The sequence below is a fragment of the Lissotriton vulgaris genome, chromosome 4_1 (assembly GCF_964263255.1).
Source record: "Lissotriton vulgaris chromosome 4_1, aLisVul1.2, whole genome shotgun sequence".
Lineage (NCBI taxonomy): Eukaryota > Metazoa > Chordata > Amphibia > Caudata > Salamandridae > Lissotriton > Lissotriton vulgaris.
The window spans coordinates 538,208,808-538,225,913 of NC_141691.1; the positions used below are offsets into that span (position 1 = coordinate 538,208,808).

Here is a 17,106-nt window from a genome sequence, read left to right on the forward strand (position 1 = left end):
GCATAACACCATCAACCCACCTGTACCAGGTTGAGCTTTCCATTTTGGCAGAAGAGATTGCATTCACGGGGGAATCTTATCTTTTATTGCAAAATCGTATCTCACATAAAAAGTACTGTTCAACAGAGTCATAGCGTTACTTGAGTCCTTTGTGCAACATCCTTCCCTAACATAGTTCAATAGGCAAAAGTTGAACAGAATAGAAAAGTTATGTAATTCTGTTTGTCTTTGACTGTAGAAAATAAAAAATTTGAAATGTCCACATTGCTGCAGCAATTTGCTCCCCTGTCACATGGGAGGTTCCATGGTGTAATGGTTAGCACTTTGGACTTTGAATCCAAGGATCCGAGTTCAAATCTCGGTGGGACCACTTTCATGACTTATGACCAAATCTTTTTCTGTCAAGTGTATTCATAAATATCATAAATCTAACACGGGTAGAGTGAAACATTAATTTATTGATTGTATTTTTAAAGTCTATTTGATGTGAGCAAATGATAGAACTTTTAGAAAACCTGGAAATAAAATGGCTCAAAATAATGAGACATTTTGTGAGCTGACTCTGTTTTCTCAACTCATCACAAGAGGCTGATGCAAGATATTACTTGTTTAAATCTTACTGTTATTGATAAGGGGAACAAGGAACTTTTTTAATTGGAAAGCCTTCATTAAAAGAAAACTTGAGGAATCAAATTGTGTATTTTGGGGACAGAAGAGATGAACTTTTAAATAACAATCTTGAAATTAAGACACACAGATATTTACACTCTGTTTTTCTAAAGTAGATCCATAACCACAAAGTAGAATCTTTCGAAAGACATGTCAAATGTATTAATCTGAATTCCTCTTTCAAAGAAATTCACAATTAAATGCACTGTGTAAGTTAAGAATGTTGTCAGATAAGAAATCAGCAAAATTAACTATCTTATTACTGATCATAAAGATGAGAAAGGAAAAGAACCTCTTGCTTAAATTGTGGATGGGAAAGAACAGTTTTTAGTTTTCAGCTTCAGTACTTATGTTTATGAATTTTTCATTTCTTTATATTGTATTATCGCTATCTAGATGGATATAGCCATCTGTACATAGATACATACTTATACGTTGATAAGTTACAGTATAAAACTTTGACGTTATGTTTTTCCAAGTCCAAATTCTAAGAAATTAGTGAAATATTAAATCTCATAATTCAAGTAGGTCCCACCGAGATTTGAACTCGGATCGCTGGATTCAGAGTCCAGAGCGCTAACCATTACACCATGGAACCCTGCCATACATGAGGGATTTTTCCATTGAGACAAAAGAGAGCGCATCAGTGCAGGGGCTTTTCTTACATTGATGAAAAGATAACTCAGTTGAATGCTCATAGTGTAAAGAGCTACAATGTGATTTGATTCTTTTCAGCTACATTCTCCATAACAGTGTTAAATGTGCAAACGTTTATCAGGACATGCAATTTACAAAATAATGATCATATTTGACTGAAGAATATTAAAACATTCTACATTTCCAAACTACTACAACCATTTCTCTGTCTCTCACATGGGTGGCTCCAAAGAGCAACGGTTGGCACTTTGGACTTTGCATGCAAAGGTACCAGTCCAATTCTTTGAGGTACTATTTTACTAATCTCAACCTTTTATATTTCTGTCATCTTTTGTTATTGATAGCTCCAATCCAATACCAGTAGGTTGAACGAGACAAATGTTGACTCCTTTCAAAATGTCCAACAGCTTGAACAAGTTACAGAAATACTAACTTTATAATACTTTTACATCAGATTCCTACACAAAATAGTGCGACATTACAAAATCCTATCCTGTTTTTCTCAAATGCATTTCAGAGGGCTGATTCCCAGCATTCCTTTTTGAAGATTTCTACACTATTGATAAGGCGAATATAGCACATTTTGAAAGAGATGTGTTCTTAAATCAAACCTAGAGAACCACAATGACGGTATCATTCAGATAGTACAAATGTTTTTTGTATATTAGTATGGAAATTGTGAAATAAAACATTTCTCATGCTGATTTTCAACAGTCGATCTGCAATCATGAAATATAAGCTTTTGCTTGGAGGCCTCAAAGGTACTGATCTAATTTTCTTTTTTAGAATTATTCACAGATCGTATGATATGCTTTGTACAAATCAACTATGCTGTTAGATCAAAATTGATTAAAAAGTGACTATCTCAATTTCAGGACATATAGAAGAGGAAGGAGAAGAAGCTCATGTTTCAAATGCGGAGAGGCAACAATTGTTCTTTATTTTCACCTCTATTAATTATACATATTTTTATAATGTATATATTTATATTTTCCGATAAAAATACATAGACATATAGCGATATATAGGGAGATACATACATATAAGTTGATACGTACAAGTTTATAAGTAAATGAGATGTTTTTCCAATTAATACTTCTAAGAACTGAATGGAAAAAAAATCGTAAAGTTTAGATAAGTCCCACTGAGCTTTGTACTTAGATCCCTGTTTTCAGAGTCCAGATTGACAAGCATAACACCATCAACCCACCTGTACCAGGTTGAGCTTTCCATTTTGGCAGAAGAGATTGCATTCACGGGGGAATCTTATCTTTTAATGCAAAATCTTATCTCACATAAAAAGTACTGTTCAACAGAGTCATAGCGTTACTTGAGTCCTTTGTGCAACATCCTTCCCTAACATAGTTCAATAGGCAAAAGTTGAACAGAATAGAAAAGTTATGTAATTCTGTTTGTCTTTGACTGTAGAAAATAAAAAATGTGAAATGTCCACATTGCTGCAGCAATTTGCTCCCCTGTCACATGGGAGGTTCCATGGTGTAATGGTTAGCACTTTGGACTTTGAATCCAAGGATCGGAGTTCAAATCTCGGTGGGACCACTTTCGTGACTTATGACCAAATCTTTTTCTGTCAAGTGTATTCATAAATATCATAAATCTAACACGGGTAGAGTGAAACATTAATTTATTGATTGTATTTTTAAAGTCTATTTGATGTGAGCAAATGATAGAACTTTTAGAAAACATGGAAATAAAATGGCTCAAAATAATGAGACATTTTGTGAGCTGACTCTGTTTTCTCAACTCATCACAAGAAGCTGATGCAAGATATTACTTGTTTAAATCTTACTGTTATTGATAAGGGGAACAAGGAACTTTTTAAATTGGAAAGCCTTCATTAAAAGAAAACTTGAGGAATCAAATTGTGTATTTTGGGGACAGAAGAGATGAACTTTTAAATAACAATCTTGAAATTAAGACACACAGATATTTACACTCTGTTTTTCTAAAGTAGATCCATAACCACAAAGTAGAATCTTTCGAAAGACATGTCAAATGTATTAATCTGAATTCCTCTTTCAAAGAAATTCACAATTAAATGCACTGTGTAAGTTAAGAATGTTGTCAGATAAGAAATCAGCAAAATTAACTATCTTATTACTGATCATAAAGATGAGAAAGGAAAAGAACCTCTTGCATAAATTGTGGATGGGAAAGAACAGTTTTTAGTTCTCAGCTTCAGTACTTATGTTTATGAATAATTCATTTCTTTATATTGTATTATCGCTATCTAGATGGATATAGCCATCTGTACATAGATACATACTTATACGTTGATAAGTTTCAGTATAAAACTTTGACGTTATGTTTTTCCAAGTCCAAATTCTAAGAAATTAGTGAAATATTAAATCTCATAATTCAAGCAGGTCCCACCGAGATTTGAACTCGGATCACTGGATTCAGAGTCCAGAGTGCTAACCATTACACCATGGAACCCTGCCATGCATGAAGGATTTTTCCATTGAGACAAAAGAGAGCGCATCAGTGCAGGGGCTTTTCTTACATTGATGAAAAGATAACTCAGTTGAATGCTCATAGTGTAAAGAGCTACAATGTGATTTGATTCTTTTCAGCTACATTCTCCATAACAGTGTTAAATGTGCAAACGTTTATCAGGACATGCAATTTACAAAATAATGATCATATTTGACTGAAGAATATTAAAACATTCTACATTTCCAAACTACTACATCCATTTCGCTGTCTCTCACATGGGTGGCTCCAAAGAGCAACGGTTGGCACTTTGGACTTTGCATGCAAAGGTACCAGTCCAATTCTTTGAGGTACTATTTTACTAATCTCAACCTTTTACATTTCTGTCATCTTTTGTTATTGATAGTTCCAATCCAATACCAGTAGGTTGAACGAGACAAATGTTGACTCCTTTCAAAATGTCCAACAGCTTGAACAAGTTACAGAAATACGAACTTTATAATACTTTTACATCAGATTCCTACACAAAATAGTGCGACATTACAAAATCCTATCCTGTTTTTCTCAAATGCATTTCAGAGGGCTGATTCCCAGCATTCCTTTTTGAAGATTTCTACACTATTGATAAGGCGAATATAGCACATTTTGAAAGAGATGTGTTCTTAAATCAAACCTAGAGAACCACAATGACGGTATCATTCAGATAGTACAAATGTTTTTTGTATATTAGTATGGAAATTGTGAAATAAAACATTTCTCATGCTGATTTTCAACAGTCGATCTGCAATCATGAAATATAAGCTTTTGCTTGGAGGCCTCAAAGGTACTGATCTAATTTTCTTTTTTAGAATTATTCACAGATCGTATGATATGCTTTGTACAAATCAACTATGCTGTTAGATCAAAATTGATTAAAAAGTGACTATCTCAATTTCAGGACATATAGAAGAGGAAGGAGAAGAAGCTCATGTTTCAAATGCGGAGAGGCAACAACTGTTCTTTATTTTCACCTCTATTAATTATACATATTTTTATAATGTATATATTTATATTTTCCGATAAAAATACATAGACATATAGCGATATATAGGGAGATACATACATATAAGTTGATACGTACAAGTTTATAAGTAAATGAGATGTTTTTCCAATTAATACTTCTAAGAACTGAATGGAAAAAAAATCGTAAAGTTTAGATAAGTCCCACTGAGCTTTGTACTTAGATCCCTGTTTTCAGAGTCCAGATTGACAAGCATAACACCATCAACCCACCTGTACCAGGTTGAGCTTTCCATTTTGGCAGAAGAGATTGCATTCACGGGGGAATCTTATCTTTTAATGCAAAATCGTATCTCACATAAAAAGTACTGTTCAACAGAGTCATAGCGTTACTTGAGTCCTTTGTGCAACATCCTTCCCTAACATAGTTCAATAGGCAAAAGTTGAACAGAATAGAAAAGTTATGTAATTCTGTTTGTCTTTGACTGTAGAAAATAAAAAATGTGAAATGTCCACATTGCTGCAGCAATTTGCTCCCCTGTCACATGGGAGGTTCCATGGTGTAATGGTTAGCACTTTGGACTTTGAATCCAAGGATCGGAGTTCAAATCTCGGTGGGACCACTTTCGTGACTTATGACCAAATCTTTTTCTGTCAAGTGTATTCATAAATATCATAAATCTAACACGGGTAGAGTGAAACATTAATTTATTGATTGTATTTTTAAAGTCTATTTGATGTGAGCAAATGATAGAACTTTTAGAAAACATGGAAATAAAATGGCTCAAAATAATGAGACATTTTGTGAGCTGACTCTGTTTTCTCAACTCATCACAAGAAGCTGATGCAAGATATTACTTGTTTAAATCTTACTGTTATTGATAAGGGGAACAAGGAACTTTTTAAATTGGAAAGCCTTCATTAAAAGAAAACTTGAGGAATCAAATTGTGTATTTTGGGGACAGAAGAGATGAACTTTTAAATAACAATCTTGAAATTAAGACACACAGATATTTACACTCTGTTTTTCTAAAGTAGATCCATAACCACAAAGTAGAATCTTTCGAAAGACATGTCAAATGTATTAATCTGAATTCCTCTTTCAAAGAAATTCACAATTAAATGCACTGTGTAAGTTAAGAATGTTGTCAGATAAGAAATCAGCAAAATTAACTATCTTATTACTGATCATAAAGATGAGAAAGGAAAAGAACCTCTTGCATAAATTGTGGATGGGAAAGAACAGTTTTTAGTTCTCAGCTTCAGTACTTATGTTTATGAATAATTCATTTCTTTATATTGTATTATCGCTATCTAGATGGATATAGCCATCTGTACATAGATACATACTTATACGTTGATAAGTTTCAGTATAAAACTTTGACGTTATGTTTTTCCAAGTCCAAATTCTAAGAAATTAGTGAAATATTAAATCTCATAATTCAAGCAGGTCCCACCGAGATTTGAACTCGGATCACTGGATTCAGAGTCCAGAGTGCTAACCATTACACCATGGAACCCTGCCATGCATGAAGGATTTTTCCATTGAGACAAAAGAGAGCGCATCAGTGCAGGGGCTTTTCTTACATTGATGAAAAGATAACTCAGTTGAATGCTCATAGTGTAAAGAGCTACAATGTGATTTGATTCTTTTCAGCTACATTCTCCATAACAGTGTTAAATGTGCAAACGTTTATCAGGACATGCAATTTACAAAATAATGATCATATTTGACTGAAGAATATTAAAACATTCTACATTTCCAAACTACTACATCCATTTCGCTGTCTCTCACATGGGTGGCTCCAAAGAGCAACGGTTGGCACTTTGGACTTTGCATGCAAAGGTACCAGTCCAATTCTTTGAGGTACTATTTTACTAATCTCAACCTTTTACATTTCTGTCATCTTTTGTTATTGATAGTTCCAATCCAATACCAGTAGGTTGAACGAGACAAATGTTGACTCCTTTCAAAATGTCCAACAGCTTGAACAAGTTACAGAAATACGAACTTTATAATACTTTTACATCAGATTCCTACACAAAATAGTGCGACATTACAAAATCCTATCCTGTTTTTCTCAAATGCATTTCAGAGGGCTGATTCCCAGCATTCCTTTTTGAAGATTTCTACACTATTGATAAGGCGAATATAGCACATTTTGAAAGAGATGTGTTCTTAAATCAAACCTAGAGAACCACAATGACGGTATCATTCAGATAGTACAAATGTTTTTTGTATATTAGTATGGAAATTGTGAAATAAAACATTTCTCATGCTGATTTTCAACAGTCGATCTGCAATCATGAAATATAAGCTTTTGCTTGGAGGCCTCAAAGGTACTGATCTAATTTTCTTTTTTAGAATTATTCACAGATCGTATGATATGCTTTGTGCAAATCAACTATGCTGTTAGATCAAAATTGATTAAAAAGTGACTATCTCAATTTCAGGACATATAGAAGAGGAAGGAGAAGAAGCTCATGTTTCAAATGCGGAGAGGCAACAACTGTTCTTTATTTTCACCTCTATTAATTATACATATTTTTATAATGTATATATTTATATTTTCCGATAAAAATACATAGACATATAGCGATATATAGGGAGATACATACATATAAGTTGATACGTACAAGTTTATAAGTAAATGAGATGTTTTTCCAATTAATACTTCTAAGAACTGAATGGAAAAAAAATCGTAAAGTTTAGATAAGTCCCACTGAGCTTTGTACTTAGATCCCTGTTTTCAGAGTCCAGATTGACAAGCATAACACCATCAACCCACCTGTACCAGGTTGAGCTTTCCATTTTGGCAGAAGAGATTGCATTCACGGGGGAATCTTATCTTTTATTGCAAAATCGTATCTCACATAAAAAGTACTGTTCAACAGAGTCATAGCGTTACTTGAGTCCTTTGTGCAACATCCTTCCCTAACATAGTTCAATAGGCAAAAGTTGAACAGAATAGAAAAGTTATGTAATTCTGTTTGTCTTTGACTGTAGAAAATAAAAAATTTGAAATGTCCACATTGCTGCAGCAATTTGCTCCCCTGTCACATGGGAGGTTCCATGGTGTAATGGTTAGCACTTTGGACTTTGAATCCAAGGATCCGAGTTCAAATCTCGGTGGGACCACTTTCATGACTTATGACCAAATCTTTTTCTGTCAAGTGTATTCATAAATATCATAAATCTAACACGGGTAGAGTGAAACATTAATTTATTGATTGTATTTTTAAAGTCTATTTGATGTGAGCAAATGATAGAACTTTTAGAAAACCTGGAAATAAAATGGCTCAAAATAATGAGACATTTTGTGAGCTGACTCTGTTTTCTCAACTCATCACAAGAGGCTGATGCAAGATATTACTTGTTTAAATCTTACTGTTATTGATAAGGGGAACAAGGAACTTTTTTAATTGGAAAGCCTTCATTAAAAGAAAACTTGAGGAATCAAATTGTGTATTTTGGGGACAGAAGAGATGAACTTTTAAATAACAATCTTGAAATTAAGACACACAGATATTTACACTCTGTTTTTCTAAAGTAGATCCATAACCACAAAGTAGAATCTTTCGAAAGACATGTCAAATGTATTAATCTGAATTCCTCTTTCAAAGAAATTCACAATTAAATGCACTGTGTAAGTTAAGAATGTTGTCAGATAAGAAATCAGCAAAATTAACTATCTTATTACTGATCATAAAGATGAGAAAGGAAAAGAACCTCTTGCTTAAATTGTGGATGGGAAAGAACAGTTTTTAGTTTTCAGCTTCAGTACTTATGTTTATGAATTTTTCATTTCTTTATATTGTATTATCGCTATCTAGATGGATATAGCCATCTGTACATAGATACATACTTATACGTTGATAAGTTACAGTATAAAACTTTGACGTTATGTTTTTCCAAGTCCAAATTCTAAGAAATTAGTGAAATATTAAATCTCATAATTCAAGTAGGTCCCACCGAGATTTGAACTCGGATCGCTGGATTCAGAGTCCAGAGCGCTAACCATTACACCATGGAACCCTGCCATACATGAGGGATTTTTCCATTGAGACAAAAGAGAGCGCATCAGTGCAGGGGCTTTTCTTACATTGATGAAAAGATAACTCAGTTGAATGCTCATAGTGTAAAGAGCTACAATGTGATTTGATTCTTTTCAGCTACATTCTCCATAACAGTGTTAAATGTGCAAACGTTTATCAGGACATGCAATTTACAAAATAATGATCATATTTGACTGAAGAATATTAAAACATTCTACATTTCCAAACTACTACAACCATTTCTCTGTCTCTCACATGGGTGGCTCCAAAGAGCAACGGTTGGCACTTTGGACTTTGCATGCAAAGGTACCAGTCCAATTCTTTGAGGTACTATTTTACTAATCTCAACCTTTTATATTTCTGTCATCTTTTGTTATTGATAGCTCCAATCCAATACCAGTAGGTTGAACGAGACAAATGTTGACTCCTTTCAAAATGTCCAACAGCTTGAACAAGTTACAGAAATACTAACTTTATAATACTTTTACATCAGATTCCTACACAAAATAGTGCGACATTACAAAATCCTATCCTGTTTTTCTCAAATGCATTTCAGAGGGCTGATTCCCAGCATTCCTTTTTGAAGATTTCTACACTATTGATAAGGCGAATATAGCACATTTTGAAAGAGATGTGTTCTTAAATCAAACCTAGAGAACCACAATGACGGTATCATTCAGATAGTACAAATGTTTTTTGTATATTAGTATGGAAATTGTGAAATAAAACATTTCTCATGCTGATTTTCAACAGTCGATCTGCAATCATGAAATATAAGCTTTTGCTTGGAGGCCTCAAAGGTACTGATCTAATTTTCTTTTTTAGAATTATTCACAGATCGTATGATATGCTTTGTACAAATCAACTATGCTGTTAGATCAAAATTGATTAAAAAGTGACTATCTCAATTTCAGGACATATAGAAGAGGAAGGAGAAGAAGCTCATGTTTCAAATGCGGAGAGGCAACAATTGTTCTTTATTTTCACCTCTATTAATTATACATATTTTTATAATGTATATATTTATATTTTCCGATAAAAATACATAGACATATAGCGATATATAGGGAGATACATACATATAAGTTGATACGTACAAGTTTATAAGTAAATGAGATGTTTTTCCAATTAATACTTCTAAGAACTGAATGGAAAAAAAATCGTAAAGTTTAGATAAGTCCCACTGAGCTTTGTACTTAGATCCCTGTTTTCAGAGTCCAGATTGACAAGCATAACACCATCAACCCACCTGTACCAGGTTGAGCTTTCCATTTTGGCAGAAGAGATTGCATTCACGGGGGAATCTTATCTTTTATTGCAAAATCGTATCTCACATAAAAAGTACTGTTCAACAGAGTCATAGCGTTACTTGAGTCCTTTGTGCAACATCCTTCCCTAACATAGTTCAATAGGCAAAAGTTGAACAGAATAGAAAAGTTATGTAATTCTGTTTGTCTTTGACTGTAGAAAATAAAAAATTTGAAATGTCCACATTGCTGCAGCAATTTGCTCCCCTGTCACATGGGAGGTTCCATGGTGTAATGGTTAGCACTTTGGACTTTGAATCCAAGGATCCGAGTTCAAATCTCGGTGGGACCACTTTCATGACTTATGACCAAATCTTTTTCTGTCAAGTGTATTCATAAATATCATAAATCTAACACGGGTAGAGTGAAACATTAATTTATTGATTGTATTTTTAAAGTCTATTTGATGTGAGCAAATGATAGAACTTTTAGAAAACCTGGAAATAAAATGGCTCAAAATAATGAGACATTTTGTGAGCTGACTCTGTTTTCTCAACTCATCACAAGAGGCTGATGCAAGATATTACTTGTTTAAATCTTACTGTTATTGATAAGGGGAACAAGGAACTTTTTTAATTGGAAAGCCTTCATTAAAAGAAAACTTGAGGAATCAAATTGTGTATTTTGGGGACAGAAGAGATGAACTTTTAAATAACAATCTTGAAATTAAGACACACAGATATTTACACTCTGTTTTTCTAAAGTAGATCCATAACCACAAAGTAGAATCTTTCGAAAGACATGTCAAATGTATTAATCTGAATTCCTCTTTCAAAGAAATTCACAATTAAATGCACTGTGTAAGTTAAGAATGTTGTCAGATAAGAAATCAGCAAAATTAACTATCTTATTACTGATCATAAAGATGAGAAAGGAAAAGAACCTCTTGCTTAAATTGTGGATGGGAAAGAACAGTTTTTAGTTTTCAGCTTCAGTACTTATGTTTATGAATTTTTCATTTCTTTATATTGTATTATCGCTATCTAGATGGATATAGCCATCTGTACATAGATACATACTTATACGTTGATAAGTTACAGTATAAAACTTTGACGTTATGTTTTTCCAAGTCCAAATTCTAAGAAATTAGTGAAATATTAAATCTCATAATTCAAGTAGGTCCCACCGAGATTTGAACTCGGATCGCTGGATTCAGAGTCCAGAGCGCTAACCATTACACCATGGAACCCTGCCATACATGAGGGATTTTTCCATTGAGACAAAAGAGAGCGCATCAGTGCAGGGGCTTTTCTTACATTGATGAAAAGATAACTCAGTTGAATGCTCATAGTGTAAAGAGCTACAATGTGATTTGATTCTTTTCAGCTACATTCTCCATAACAGTGTTAAATGTGCAAACGTTTATCAGGACATGCAATTTACAAAATAATGATCATATTTGACTGAAGAATATTAAAACATTCTACATTTCCAAACTACTACAACCATTTCTCTGTCTCTCACATGGGTGGCTCCAAAGAGCAACGGTTGGCACTTTGGACTTTGCATGCAAAGGTACCAGTCCAATTCTTTGAGGTACTATTTTACTAATCTCAACCTTTTATATTTCTGTCATCTTTTGTTATTGATAGCTCCAATCCAATACCAGTAGGTTGAACGAGACAAATGTTGACTCCTTTCAAAATGTCCAACAGCTTGAACAAGTTACAGAAATACTAACTTTATAATACTTTTACATCAGATTCCTACACAAAATAGTGCGACATTACAAAATCCTATCCTGTTTTTCTCAAATGCATTTCAGAGGGCTGATTCCCAGCATTCCTTTTTGAAGATTTCTACACTATTGATAAGGCGAATATAGCACATTTTGAAAGAGATGTGTTCTTAAATCAAACCTAGAGAACCACAATGACGGTATCATTCAGATAGTACAAATGTTTTTTGTATATTAGTATGGAAATTGTGAAATAAAACATTTCTCATGCTGATTTTCAACAGTCGATCTGCAATCATGAAATATAAGCTTTTGCTTGGAGGCCTCAAAGGTACTGATCTAATTTTCTTTTTTAGAATTATTCACAGATCGTATGATATGCTTTGTACAAATCAACTATGCTGTTAGATCAAAATTGATTAAAAAGTGACTATCTCAATTTCAGGACATATAGAAGAGGAAGGAGAAGAAGCTCATGTTTCAAATGCGGAGAGGCAACAATTGTTCTTTATTTTCACCTCTATTAATTATACATATTTTTATAATGTATATATTTATATTTTCCGATAAAAATACATAGACATATAGCGATATATAGGGAGATACATACATATAAGTTGATACGTACAAGTTTATAAGTAAATGAGATGTTTTTCCAATTAATACTTCTAAGAACTGAATGGAAAAAAAATCGTAAAGTTTAGATAAGTCCCACTGAGCTTTGTACTTAGATCCCTGTTTTCAGAGTCCAGATTGACAAGCATAACACCATCAACCCACCTGTACCAGGTTGAGCTTTCCATTTTGGCAGAAGAGATTGCATTCACGGGGGAATCTTATCTTTTAATGCAAAATCTTATCTCACATAAAAAGTACTGTTCAACAGAGTCATAGCGTTACTTGAGTCCTTTGTGCAACATCCTTCCCTAACATAGTTCAATAGGCAAAAGTTGAACAGAATAGAAAAGTTATGTAATTCTGTTTGTCTTTGACTGTAGAAAATAAAAAATGTGAAATGTCCACATTGCTGCAGCAATTTGCTCCCCTGTCACATGGGAGGTTCCATGGTGTAATGGTTAGCACTTTGGACTTTGAATCCAAGGATCGGAGTTCAAATCTCGGTGGGACCACTTTCGTGACTTATGACCAAATCTTTTTCTGTCAAGTGTATTCATAAATATCATAAATCTAACACGGGTAGAGTGAAACATTAATTTATTGATTGTATTTTTAAAGTCTATTTGATGTGAGCAAATGATAGAACTTTTAGAAAACATGGAAATAAAATGGCTCAAAATAATGAGACATTTTGTGAGCTGACTCTGTTTTCTCAACTCATCACAAGAAGCTGATGCAAGATATTACTTGTTTAAATCTTACTGTTATTGATAAGGGGAACAAGGAACTTTTTAAATTGGAAAGCCTTCATTAAAAGAAAACTTGAGGAATCAAATTGTGTATTTTGGGGACAGAAGAGATGAACTTTTAAATAACAATCTTGAAATTAAGACACACAGATATTTACACTCTGTTTTTCTAAAGTAGATCCATAACCACAAAGTAGAATCTTTCGAAAGACATGTCAAATGTATTAATCTGAATTCCTCTTTCAAAGAAATTCACAATTAAATGCACTGTGTAAGTTAAGAATGTTGTCAGATAAGAAATCAGCAAAATTAACTATCTTATTACTGATCATAAAGATGAGAAAGGAAAAGAACCTCTTGCATAAATTGTGGATGGGAAAGAACAGTTTTTAGTTCTCAGCTTCAGTACTTATGTTTATGAATAATTCATTTCTTTATATTGTATTATCGCTATCTAGATGGATATAGCCATCTGTACATAGATACATACTTATACGTTGATAAGTTTCAGTATAAAACTTTGACGTTATGTTTTTCCAAGTCCAAATTCTAAGAAATTAGTGAAATATTAAATCTCATAATTCAAGCAGGTCCCACCGAGATTTGAACTCGGATCACTGGATTCAGAGTCCAGAGTGCTAACCATTACACCATGGAACCCTGCCATGCATGAAGGATTTTTCCATTGAGACAAAAGAGAGCGCATCAGTGCAGGGGCTTTTCTTACATTGATGAAAAGATAACTCAGTTGAATGCTCATAGTGTAAAGAGCTACAATGTGATTTGATTCTTTTCAGCTACATTCTCCATAACAGTGTTAAATGTGCAAACGTTTATCAGGACATGCAATTTACAAAATAATGATCATATTTGACTGAAGAATATTAAAACATTCTACATTTCCAAACTACTACATCCATTTCGCTGTCTCTCACATGGGTGGCTCCAAAGAGCAACGGTTGGCACTTTGGACTTTGCATGCAAAGGTACCAGTCCAATTCTTTGAGGTACTATTTTACTAATCTCAACCTTTTACATTTCTGTCATCTTTTGTTATTGATAGTTCCAATCCAATACCAGTAGGTTGAACGAGACAAATGTTGACTCCTTTCAAAATGTCCAACAGCTTGAACAAGTTACAGAAATACGAACTTTATAATACTTTTACATCAGATTCCTACACAAAATAGTGCGACATTACAAAATCCTATCCTGTTTTTCTCAAATGCATTTCAGAGGGCTGATTCCCAGCATTCCTTTTTGAAGATTTCTACACTATTGATAAGGCGAATATAGCACATTTTGAAAGAGATGTGTTCTTAAATCAAACCTAGAGAACCACAATGACGGTATCATTCAGATAGTACAAATGTTTTTTGTATATTAGTATGGAAATTGTGAAATAAAACATTTCTCATGCTGATTTTCAACAGTCGATCTGCAATCATGAAATATAAGCTTTTGCTTGGAGGCCTCAAAGGTACTGATCTAATTTTCTTTTTTAGAATTATTCACAGATCGTATGATATGCTTTGTACAAATCAACTATGCTGTTAGATCAAAATTGATTAAAAAGTGACTATCTCAATTTCAGGACATATAGAAGAGGAAGGAGAAGAAGCTCATGTTTCAAATGCGGAGAGGCAACAACTGTTCTTTATTTTCACCTCTATTAATTATACATATTTTTATAATGTATATATTTATATTTTCCGATAAAAATACATAGACATATAGCGATATATAGGGAGATACATACATATAAGTTGATACGTACAAGTTTATAAGTAAATGAGATGTTTTTCCAATTAATACTTCTAAGAACTGAATGGAAAAAAAATCGTAAAGTTTAGATAAGTCCCACTGAGCTTTGTACTTAGATCCCTGTTTTCAGAGTCCAGATTGACAAGCATAACACCATCAACCCACCTGTACCAGGTTGAGCTTTCCATTTTGGCAGAAGAGATTGCATTCACGGGGGAATCTTATCTTTTAATGCAAAATCTTATCTCACATAAAAAGTACTGTTCAACAGAGTCATAGCGTTACTTGAGTCCTTTGTGCAACATCCTTCCCTAACATAGTTCAATAGGCAAAAGTTGAACAGAATAGAAAAGTTATGTAATTCTGTTTGTCTTTGACTGTAGAAAATAAAAAATGTGAAATGTCCACATTGCTGCAGCAATTTGCTCCCCTGTCACATGGGAGGTTCCATGGTGTAATGGTTAGCACTTTGGACTTTGAATCCAAGGATCGGAGTTCAAATCTCGGTGGGACCACTTTCGTGACTTATGACCAAATCTTTTTCTGTCAAGTGTATTCATAAATATCATAAATCTAACACGGGTAGAGTGAAACATTAATTTATTGATTGTATTTTTAAAGTCTATTTGATGTGAGCAAATGATAGAACTTTTAGAAAACATGGAAATAAAATGGCTCAAAATAATGAGACATTTTGTGAGCTGACTCTGTTTTCTCAACTCATCACAAGAAGCTGATGCAAGATATTACTTGTTTAAATCTTACTGTTATTGATAAGGGGAACAAGGAACTTTTTAAATTGGAAAGCCTTCATTAAAAGAAAACTTGAGGAATCAAATTGTGTATTTTGGGGACAGAAGAGATGAACTTTTAAATAACAATCTTGAAATTAAGACACACAGATATTTACACTCTGTTTTTCTAAAGTAGATCCATAACCACAAAGTAGAATCTTTCGAAAGACATGTCAAATGTATTAATCTGAATTCCTCTTTCAAAGAAATTCACAATTAAATGCACTGTGTAAGTTAAGAATGTTGTCAGATAAGAAATCAGCAAAATTAACTATCTTATTACTGATCATAAAGATGAGAAAGGAAAAGAACCTCTTGCATAAATTGTGGATGGGAAAGAACAGTTTTTAGTTCTCAGCTTCAGTACTTATGTTTATGAATAATTCATTTCTTTATATTGTATTATCGCTATCTAGATGGATATAGCCATCTGTACATAGATACATACTTATACGTTGATAAGTTTCAGTATAAAACTTTGACGTTATGTTTTTCCAAGTCCAAATTCTAAGAAATTAGTGAAATATTAAATCTCATAATTCAAGCAGGTCCCACCGAGATTTTAACTCGGATCACTGGATTCAGAGTCCAGAGTGCTAACCATTACACCATGGAACCCTGCCATGCATGAAGGATTTTTCCATTGAGACAAAAGAGAGCGCATCAGTGCAGGGGCTTTTCTTACATTGATGAAAAGATAACTCAGTTGAATGCTCATAGTGTAAAGAGCTACAATGTGATTTGATTCTTTTCAGCTACATTCTCCATAACAGTGTTAAATGTGCAAACGTTTATCAGGACATGCAATTTACAAAATAATGATCATATTTGACTGAAGAATATTAAAACATTCTACATTTCCAAACTACTACATCCATTTCGCTGTCTCTCACATGGGTGGCTCCAAAGAGCAACGGTTGGCACTTTGGACTTTGCATGCAAAGGTACCAGTCCAATTCTTTGAGGTACTATTTTACTAATCTCAACCTTTTACATTTCTGTCATCTTTTGTTATTGATAGTTCCAATCCAATACCAGTAGGTTGAACGAGACAAATGTTGACTCCTTTCAAAATGTCCAACAGCTTGAACAAGTTACAGAAATACGAACTTTATAATACTTTTACATCAGATTCCTACACAAAATAGTGCGACATTACAAAATCCTATCCTGTTTTTCTCAAATGCATTTCAGAGGGCTGATTCCCAGCATTCCTTTTTGAAGATTTCTACACTATTGATAAGGCGAATATAGCACATTTTGAAAGAGATGTGTTCTTAAATCAAACCTAGAGAACCACAATGACGGTATCATTCAGATAGTACAAATGTTTTTTGTATATTAGTATGGAAATTGTGAAA

At 33.4% G+C, this 17,106-nt stretch overlaps 10 non-coding genes across 10 annotated transcripts; 3 read left to right on the plus strand and 7 right to left on the minus strand.

Annotated features, from left to right (window-relative positions):
- The first annotated feature begins 298 nt into the window (after positions 1 to 298).
- TRNAQ-UUG (transfer RNA glutamine (anticodon UUG)) lies at positions 299 to 370 on the plus strand. The gene has a single exon. It is a non-coding gene; the product is annotated as a tRNA-Gln (tRNA).
- An 825-nt stretch (positions 371 to 1,195) lies between these two features.
- TRNAQ-CUG (transfer RNA glutamine (anticodon CUG)) lies at positions 1,196 to 1,267 on the minus strand. The gene has a single exon. It is a non-coding gene; the product is annotated as a tRNA-Gln (tRNA).
- Positions 1,268 to 3,711: 2,444 nt separating this feature from the next.
- TRNAQ-CUG (transfer RNA glutamine (anticodon CUG)) lies at positions 3,712 to 3,783 on the minus strand. The gene has a single exon. It is a non-coding gene; the product is annotated as a tRNA-Gln (tRNA).
- Positions 3,784 to 6,227: 2,444 nt separating this feature from the next.
- On the minus strand, positions 6,228 to 6,299 carry TRNAQ-CUG (transfer RNA glutamine (anticodon CUG)). Its single transcript has one exon. It is a non-coding gene; the product is annotated as a tRNA-Gln (tRNA).
- A 1,547-nt stretch (positions 6,300 to 7,846) lies between these two features.
- TRNAQ-UUG (transfer RNA glutamine (anticodon UUG)) lies at positions 7,847 to 7,918 on the plus strand. The gene has a single exon. It is a non-coding gene; the product is annotated as a tRNA-Gln (tRNA).
- Positions 7,919 to 8,743: 825 nt separating this feature from the next.
- TRNAQ-CUG (transfer RNA glutamine (anticodon CUG)) lies at positions 8,744 to 8,815 on the minus strand. The gene has a single exon. It is a non-coding gene; the product is annotated as a tRNA-Gln (tRNA).
- Positions 8,816 to 10,362: 1,547 nt separating this feature from the next.
- Positions 10,363 to 10,434, plus strand: TRNAQ-UUG (transfer RNA glutamine (anticodon UUG)). Its single transcript has one exon. It is a non-coding gene; the product is annotated as a tRNA-Gln (tRNA).
- An 825-nt stretch (positions 10,435 to 11,259) lies between these two features.
- TRNAQ-CUG (transfer RNA glutamine (anticodon CUG)) lies at positions 11,260 to 11,331 on the minus strand. The gene has a single exon. It is a non-coding gene; the product is annotated as a tRNA-Gln (tRNA).
- A 2,444-nt stretch (positions 11,332 to 13,775) lies between these two features.
- TRNAQ-CUG (transfer RNA glutamine (anticodon CUG)) lies at positions 13,776 to 13,847 on the minus strand. The gene has a single exon. It is a non-coding gene; the product is annotated as a tRNA-Gln (tRNA).
- A 2,444-nt stretch (positions 13,848 to 16,291) lies between these two features.
- Positions 16,292 to 16,363, minus strand: TRNAQ-CUG (transfer RNA glutamine (anticodon CUG)). The gene has a single exon. It is a non-coding gene; the product is annotated as a tRNA-Gln (tRNA).
- Positions 16,364 to 17,106: the final 743 nt, after the last annotated feature.